Raw genomic sequence first — 9,385 nt, 5'->3', positions numbered from 1 at the left:
TTTTACTTAGTCTAATACTAGCTTAAGGTTCTGTTTGTTGTCATTGTTGCTTAAAGTATATTTTATTTAAAGAATACTACCTTGATTAATTCATTGTATACCAAAGTTCAACCACTCAAATATGGGCTTTCTCATTTCTAAAATAGCTAAAAAGCATTTTTTACTTATTTTTATTTAACGTACTTTTAAATCAACTCAGCTTCAAACTTAGGTGTATCTTAAACAAAAACTTTAAATTCTATCAGTGTGGAAAACTGGTGCTTTTCTAAATTCACATGAAAACAAATGTGTCTACAAAATAAAATTATTTAATGTATGGCCAAAACAATATCTTAAATACTATTAGCAGTAAGTATAACACATTCTGAGAAGCTCATTAATATGTGCTTTGAAACTGGGGATACACAATATCATGGGAATTTTAAAAAACTTACACTTTTCATCTGCAGAAATAAATATTCAAGCAATTAGTGATTATTTATAAAGTTGATTAACTATGCTGGATCTAATTAAATAAATCCATCAATATATCAATATAATATCATTTTTTACCCATAAGATAGCAACAATATTAAAAATTGTTAATATCTGGAGTTGAAAAGAATCTGGGAAAACAAACAGTTTTATACACTTCTGATGGAAATGCAAAATTACTGTAACATTTTTTGGGAGGTCAATTTAGTAGCCATATATTTTGAAACAGGGTTCTTATAACTTTGATTAAATTTAATTTTAAATCCTGTATCTAGTAATCACATCTCTCTCTCTCTCTCTCTCTCTCTCTCTCTCTCTCTCTCTCTCTCTCTCTTTCCCCCCCCCCTCTCCCTTCCTCCTTCCCTCTCTCTCTTCTAAAGACCTAGCCTTATTCCAGGTAATCAGTAACCCCTGAGCCCATGAGGTGGCAGAAGACAGTGGCTTAGATCTGACTAATGGTCACAGGGTCTGGCAGGCTAAAGATAACATATTGGCCTAAGTTATGTTTCAGTTCCTGAGCCCTAAGGTGGTAGGACCCCATGGCTGCTTTCCAATGAAACCAGACAGAAGGACACTGGAAAACACATCAGAGTTGCTCTCAAGACCTGAAGAAATGATTTGTTACCTTTACCCCACCTCTGACCCATCAGCTCCCTGCAGGACTGTGAAAACCTAACCTACTGTGTCTTGTGATTCTGCCCTGTATAATCTGTAACCTACACACTACTGGGGAGTTAGGGGTTTTGAACATTAGCTTCCTGTTCTCCTGAGTGGTTCTATACAGTATCAAAATATTAATATATGTATATTTACAGAGATTCAGTATTTCTACTTTAAGACAAAGTTAGAAAGCAATTCTCTAGTTATAATTCTACAGAAAGGCAAACACATTTTTAAAAGGAACATTTATTCCAATATTGTTTATAGCAGCAAACCCAGAAACAATGGAAATGTTTAAGGGAACAAATTAGAAAAAAAAGGGTACATTTGACCAATGAACTATGCAGCCATTAAAAAAGAATTAACTGACATGGAAAACTACCAACAAATATATTTAATTATTAATTTTATTTTTAAAGGAAAGGAATAATATAACACTATGTTGTATACATTTTCAATGGACCTATATATGCTATATATTTCAAGTTTTTTTTGAAAGGATACAAGAAATATTAAATAGGTACATCTGTTGGGAGAGAGAGGGTGGATGAAGACTATAGACATGGGTAAGAGCAACATTGTGTAATATTTACATTTCTGTAAATTAAAAAAAATAAAAATGTATGTGTGTATAATATTTTTCTGACTCCAGAGATTCTCTGGGTGCTGAGATAATTGGTGTTTTGTTTGTTTGTTTGCTTTGCTTTCCTCCTTATCCTTTTCTGCTTTAGGCAAATAGAGATTATTTCAATACAGATTTTAAATGACAAATTACCAGCTTTTTGAATGGAAACATAGGTTAATCAATATTGTAGTGTGCATTATATTGTATTCCAATTAATTACTGCACATCAGAAGCCAACATTATTCACTTGAGAACAATTATTTCTGAGCTCAAAAGCTGCAGAACCTGCTCCAGGCATCACTTTTTTCTAATTGTCAATGTAGTCCCTTAAATTGAGACAGGAAGTGCTCTCTCCAGCATGAGAATGTTGACATAAAAAAATGAAACCAAAAAGGCAAAATAATTGACTTGAAAGATTAAAGTGTAAAGGAGAGAATATGGCAGGAGGATTAGTTTGGGAATCAGGATGATTTCGGTGATGGTGAAGATGGCTTGATAGTACTTTGCTACATCTATGATGCCTCAAAGAGGCGACTGTAGAAGGGAAACCAGAACAGTAACTGGGCAGAATAAAACTAGCACTGTATAAACGTGATGGTATTCCTAATGGTGGCACTGAGGACCTTAGAGCATGCATCTTCACCTCAATTTTCCTACCTTGGAAAGTGCTATCTTACGGTTTTCACTTTAAAGTAATTTGTGAATATCAAAAACTCCTTCCATCCAGTTATACTCTGGGGACAGGGAGCTGCTTGTAATTTTTAGCACATTATTTGCCATCTCTTAGTTCTATTTCTTTGTGCATGATGTCTTTGCAAAGAATTCATTCTCCTAACTTGTTTTCTATCATCATTCTTTACTCAACTGAAAATGTCCTCCTCGGTGAAGCCTTCCCTGACTCTACCAGCAGATGTAGAGATTGATTTTCTTATGGGATTTCCTCTATACCCATGATATAGCAATTATTTTATTGCACTCTAAACTTTTTTTAATATCTGTGTGCCCCCTATACCTTATGCTGCTTCAAACCACAGATATGGCCTTTCAATCAAACTGCCCAAATGGATGCATAAATAAGGGAAGGAATAATATAGTGAACAAATAAATCTCACACAGTGAATTTTCCTGGCCAGGGTATTACCACCATTCATTCACTCATTTATTCAAAAATATGCATTGAGGGCTTATTATGCATCAGGCATTGTGCAGATACTGGGAATAGAGCAATACACAAAGTAGAAAACGTGTAGCCCTCTTAAAGCTTGTAATCTTTTTTTTTTTTTTTAATCCTCACCTGAGGATATTTTTTCCATTGATTTCTAGAGAGAGTGGAAGGGAGGGAGTAGGGGAAGAGGGAGAGACAAAGAGACATTGATGTGTGAGAGACACATAGATTTGTTGCCTTCCACACCAGTTCCTACTGGGGCTGGAGAACCTGCAACTGAGTTATGTTGCCCTTGACTGGGAATCAAACCCAAGACCCTTCGGTCTGCAGGCCAACATTCTAACCACTGAGCAACTGGCCAAGGCGAGAGCTTGTAATCTTTATGGGAAATTGAAGTATGAAACAAGAAAACGTATTCGTAAGTGAAGTGCATTGGGGACAATGAAAGGAGAGCCCTTTGCATTAAAAGAGTGACCACACCTTCTTGCTTTCCCATGGAAGTCCTGACTTAATCACTAAATGTCACCCTCTTTTACTCTCATATTGTTTCAATTATAAATTATATATTATCCCACTAATAAATCAGCTTTTTATTTTGTACTAGTGAATTGGAAAAGGAAAATAATTGAGCATTTATCATGCTTCTTCAGGTTAACTAAGCAGATTTTGATGAATAGTCTAGGACTTATTTTTCAGAAAAATGTCCACTACAGATGTACATAAAATAGAATTAAAAAATGATTTTTCTATAAACTCTAACTAATGTATTCACTTAGAAAAGGATCAATTGTTAAAAGTATTGTTTTAAAACTATTATTATGGTAATTGGAGGATGGGATATCCTTATAGTTTCAAAAATAACACCACAATAATCACTAGAGGAATATTATTTTTGTCACCAAGGGGAAAACATATATAACTGAAGAATGGAGGGGTCAGATTGTCATCACCCTAATTCAGTGAATAACTTTAGCATAATTAAGGCCAATCAACCAGATATTAGGTTTCTGGATATTCTATCACATCACCTATGGTGTATCCTAAAAATTATTTAACATGATTCCATCAAGCTTTTAGATTAAAATTCTAATTTACTGGAAATACAGATATAAGGAAACAACTAAGTTACAGCACCAGACAAATCCAGAAGCTGGAATAAACTGTAGGAAAACTGGTTCAGCTTTCTTTTGTTGTTAATTCTCACTCAAGGATATTTTTTTTTTCATTGATTTTTAGAAAGGGTGGGAGGGAGAGAAAGAGGGGGAGAGAGAGACAGAGAAAGAGAGAGAGAGAGAGAGAGAGAGAGAGAGAGAGAGAGAGAGAGAGAGAGGGAGAGAGAAACATCAATGTGAGACAGACACATTGATTGGTTGCCTCCCACCCTGACCCTGACTGGGGCTGGGATCAAACCTGCAACCCAAGTAGTGCCCTTGACAGAGGATCGAATCCGAGATCTTTCGGTGTCTGCCGACCACCCCTGAGCTATGCCAGCCATGGCAGTGTGTTTTTTGTTGTTTTTTAACAAGTTAGAGTCTGTGAGAAAATGTAGCTTGAGTAAAGGAGACTTAAGACGCATAACAACCAGAGGAAGCACAGAATCTGGTTTGGACAAGCCAAGTGTATTAATACATTTTAAGAAACTTGGGTAATTTAAATATGGATCAGTTATAACATAAGTTGAAAATGTATTACTAGGAAAGGCAGAGATAGCTAAAGGGGAAAAAGTTGATTACAAGCAACACATACAGAATGATCTCAAAAATAAAAATATATGTGTATGTGTATAAGTACATAATATCTGGAAGGACACACAGATGTTCAATAAGATTAAGGAGTAGCAATGTTCTAGGTACAGAGAATATGGTGCCAAGTTATTTAAATAAGATGCATTTTTGCCTTGCTAGTTTGGCGCAGTGGATAGAACATTCGCCCTTGGACTCAAGGGTCCTGGGTAAGATTCTGGTCAAGGGCGTATATCTCCATTGCAGGCCCAATCCCAGGCCCTAGTTGGGGCTCATGTGAGAGGCAACCAATTGATGTCTCTCTCACATCAATGTTTCTCTCTCTGTGTCTCTTCCTCTCCCGTCCACTCGCTCTAAAAATGAATGGAAGAATATCCTCAGGTGAGGATTAACATTAAAAAATAAATAACATATATTTTTGTTGTTGTGTTTTCCCACTGTATACAATGCACACATATAACTTTTATAATAACAAACATCTAATTTTTATTTAAAATGTGATACTAGAATCATCCTATCTAATAAAAGAGAAACATGGTAATTGGCATAGGGCTGCTATCCTTCCCATTGGCTAATCAGCGAGATATGCAAATTAACTGCCAGCCAAGATGGCGGCTGGCAGCCAGGCAGCTTGAAACTAACATGAGGCTTGCTTGCTTCAGTGATGGAGGACTCCAACGTTCCCCGCCTGCTGCTGCCAGCCTCTGAGCCTGCAGTTTAAGAAACATTGTAACAAATATAGAAGCTAAACAGAACCCCAGAAACCAGCTTTCAGCGAGCTGGGATCTTAGAGCTGGAGTTATACATTGTTTTGATTATAGAACCTAAACAAACCAGATACCTTCTTTCAGCAGCAGAGGCCTCAGAGCTGGAACCAGAGCTAAAGCTGGCCCAGAATAAAAAAGAAAAAGAAAAAAAGGAGCAGTTGGGAGCTTCAGTCCAAGCCTGAAAACAGCCCTCAGCCCCTCACCCAGACTGGTCAGGCACCCCAGTGGGGACCCCCACCCTGAAGGGTGTGCGACCAGCTACGAACAGCAATCATCCCCTCATCCAGGCTGGCCAGGCACCCCAGTGGGGACCCCCACCCTGATCCAGGACACCCTTCAGGGCAAACCAGCCAGCCCCACCCATGCACCAGGCCTCTATCCAATATAGTAAAAGGGTAATATGCCTCCCGGCACCGGGGTCAGCATGACAGGGAGCAGCGCCCAAACCCCCTGATCGCCCTGCGGCTCTGGGTGTGACAGGGGGTGGGGCCACAACCTCCCTATCCACCCTGCTCTGTTCGTGACAGGGGAAGGTGCCCCAACCCCCTGATCAGCCCTGCTCTGTGCCTGATATGGGGGAGCTCCCCAACCCCCTGATTGCCCTGTGGCTCTGTGTGTGACAGGGTGTGGCGCCCCAACCCCCCCACCCCATAGGCCCTGCTCTGTGTGTGACGGGGTAGAGCCATAACCTCCTCATCGGCCCTGCCCTGAGTGTGACAGTGGCGGCATCCCAATGCCCTGATCTGCCCTGTTCTGTGTATGACAGGGGGCGGTGCCCCAACTCCTCTATCGGCCCTACTATGTGACAGGGGGAGCTCCTCAACCACCTGATCGGCCCTGCTCTATGCATGACAGGGGGAGCTCCCCAACCCCCTGATGGGCCCTGCTCTGTGTGTGACAGGGTATGGAGCCCCAACCACCCTGATGGGCCCTGCTCTGTGCGTGACAGAGGGTGGCGCTGCAACCTCCCCATGGACCCTGCCTTGAGTGTGACAGGGGGCGGTGCCCCAACCCCCCAATCGGCCCTACCCTGAGTGTGACTGAGGGTGGCATCACAACCTCCCAATCCGCCCTGCTCTGTGCATGACAGGGGGCGGCGCCCCAACTCCCCAATTGGCCCTGCTCTGAGCCCGACCAGGAGGTGCACCTAGGGATTGGGCTTGCCCTCTGCCACCGGGGAGCAGGCCTAAGCTAGCAGGTCGTTATCACCCGAGGGGTCCCAGACTGCGAGAGGGCACAGGCTGGGCTGAGGGACCCCCCTCCCCCCCGAGTGCACAAATTTTTGTGCACCGGGCCTCTAGTCCTATATAATAAAAGCCTAATATGCTAAGTGTCCGGTCTTCCATTCAACCAATCAAAGCATAATATGCTAATGATATGCTAAGGCCACTCAACCGCTTGCTATGATGTGCATGGACCACCAGGGGGCAGATGCTCCAACCAGTAGGTTAGCTTGCTACTGGGGCCCAGCTGATAGGACTGAATGAGACATACTGGACATACCCTGGAGCCCTCCCGCCTCCCTCCCCAGCCCCTATCATGCACTGGTGGGGTTCCTTGGTCTGGCCTGCACCCTCTTGCAATCCGGGCTGAGGGAGCTCTCCCTCCCAGTGCAGAATTTTGTGCATCGGGCCTCGTACTTAATAAAGGGATAGGTAGATAAAATTGTCCAATTCCATAAATTTTACTTTTTCTTACTGTATTTAACTGGATGTGACTAAATTACAGTACCCAGAATATAGTGAGTTATTTTAATGTTTCAACCTAATAATCTTATGTATGTACACTTTGAAGTATATTATTTTTTCTTTCTAAGCATGCTGAGCTATCACCATGTCAATGATTACATCTTCACTATTTGATACTTGTTTTGTTGTTCACTAGTTGCTATATAAAATATATCAAAATATATTATTTGCTGGGCTTTATTTGGGGATGCTTTATTAAGTTATAGGGAATTAGAAATAAACATTTCCAAGGTAATTAAAGAAAAAAAATACTAATATTCCTCCCATAATCTATAAAATGTTTTTATGAGAAAAAAATTCAAAACTATCATAGATGCCCATTATTACCACAACCTTTTAAAATATTTTCTCATACAAATGAAATTTAAGGAAAAAAAAATTGTATCTCTAAAATTTAATAAGCTAACTTAATTAATTTTTACCCTGCCTTTCCCCAGAAGGATTCAAGAGATATATTAGAATATATAAAAGATAACAGACAATGTTATCATAAAATTAAAGTAAAAATAAAAAAATTTAAAAATAAGGTTGAGAAGAAGAACAAGAATAAGTTTTTTTTTTTTATTGATTGATTTTTTACAGAGAGGAAGGGAGAGGGATAGAGAGTTAGAAACATCGATGAGAGAGAAACATTGATCAGCTGCCTCCCGCACAACCCCCACTGGGGATGTGTCCGCAACCAAGGTACATGCCCCTGACCGGAATCAAACCCGGGACCCTTCAGTCCGCAGGCCGATGCTCCATCCACTGAGCCAAACCGGTCAGGGCAAGAATAAGTTTTTAAGTGCATAGAATAATACCAATATAACTAGGAAATGTGGTCTACAAAGTGAGTCAATTGCTCTGACTTATAAGATTAGATTAGAATTTCTCCTCAGAATACTGGTAAAGAAATACCTTTTTAAAACATGAACACCATTCTCAAAAACATTAAAATATGTAGTAGGCTTTCATCATCTCATTTTCACATTATTTTTAGTGGGTTTTTTTTTGTTTTTTGTTTTTTTAATTTGAAGTGTTTCTTTTGGAGTCTTCAGAAATTCACAACTAAATTTCCATTTCCAAAGAACTAATTTCCAGTTTAGTTGATAGTTCATTAAGGGACTGCAAGAGGATTGATGCTATTCATGTGAATTACAAGGAATTGGAGAGGCTGAGATTAAATTTTATAAACATTTTTAAAATTTTACCATTTAAAAAAAGCAAGATGATTACATTGTGAATATGAATGAGTTCCATTAGCAATCATTCATTGATTTAAGTGTCTACAGAATTATTTTTTTTTTCAAAAAAGCACATATTTTATGAGGTAATTTGATTATTTATGTAAAGAGTTGTGAGGCTCTATTTATTTCAGTCAACAGATATTTGTTAATACCATATGTTGGATATTTTGTGAGGGGTTAAGGATCTAATTGTGAGAGGACACCTGAGTTAGTGAATGCTAACATGGTGCATTCATAAAATATATTTGGATGTCCAATCAATAAATGAGTGAACTCTTTGTTTAACTATTACTGCTGTAGTCTAATAATTTGGCAATATATAGGCAAATGGGGAGTGGTGATAATAATGCACAGATCTCTTATATTGTGAATGAGGAAGGAAGTCACCACTGACTCAGGCATTATTTTAGCATTTGCTTTTGACATTTGGAGTGTGAAGGGGAAACTTCTTACCTTTAACTTCTACCAGTAGCTGGCACATAAAGCTACTTTTTTATTCTTCAGTTTTAACAGAATCAGAGCAATAGTAGGTGCTAACATTTAGATTAAATTTAAAAGAACCATTTTTTTCAAAGTTATCAAATAACTAAGTTGAGAATATAAAAAGTGAACTGAAACCCAGGGAAAGAGCTAAGAGTTTGTTAATCCCTTCAAAGATGAGAATCTCCGGCATTTTTTGAAGGTTACTTTCTATTCTTAAAGTGTCACTTTATTTTAATATCACCATGTCACAATCTCTAATAGCAATATAGAACTCACAAACATTTTTATATTCTAGCAAACTCAACTTGAAATATAGGGAAAATGAGAGAGAGAGAGAGAGAGAGAGAGAGAGAGAGAGAGAGAGAGAGAGAGAGAGAGAGAGAGGAGAGAGAGAGAGAGAGAGATAAGAAAGAATGAGAAAGAATATGAGAATAATAGCAAAGAAGTGACAAACTTTTTTTTTTATTAAGCTGCACAATTAATTTACTTGAACAT

This window comes from Myotis nattereri (assembly GCF_964212035.1).
Source record: "Myotis nattereri genome assembly, chromosome: 3".
NCBI lineage: Eukaryota > Metazoa > Chordata > Mammalia > Chiroptera > Vespertilionidae > Myotis > Myotis nattereri.
Note: the sequence above shows the minus strand (reverse complement) of the source record.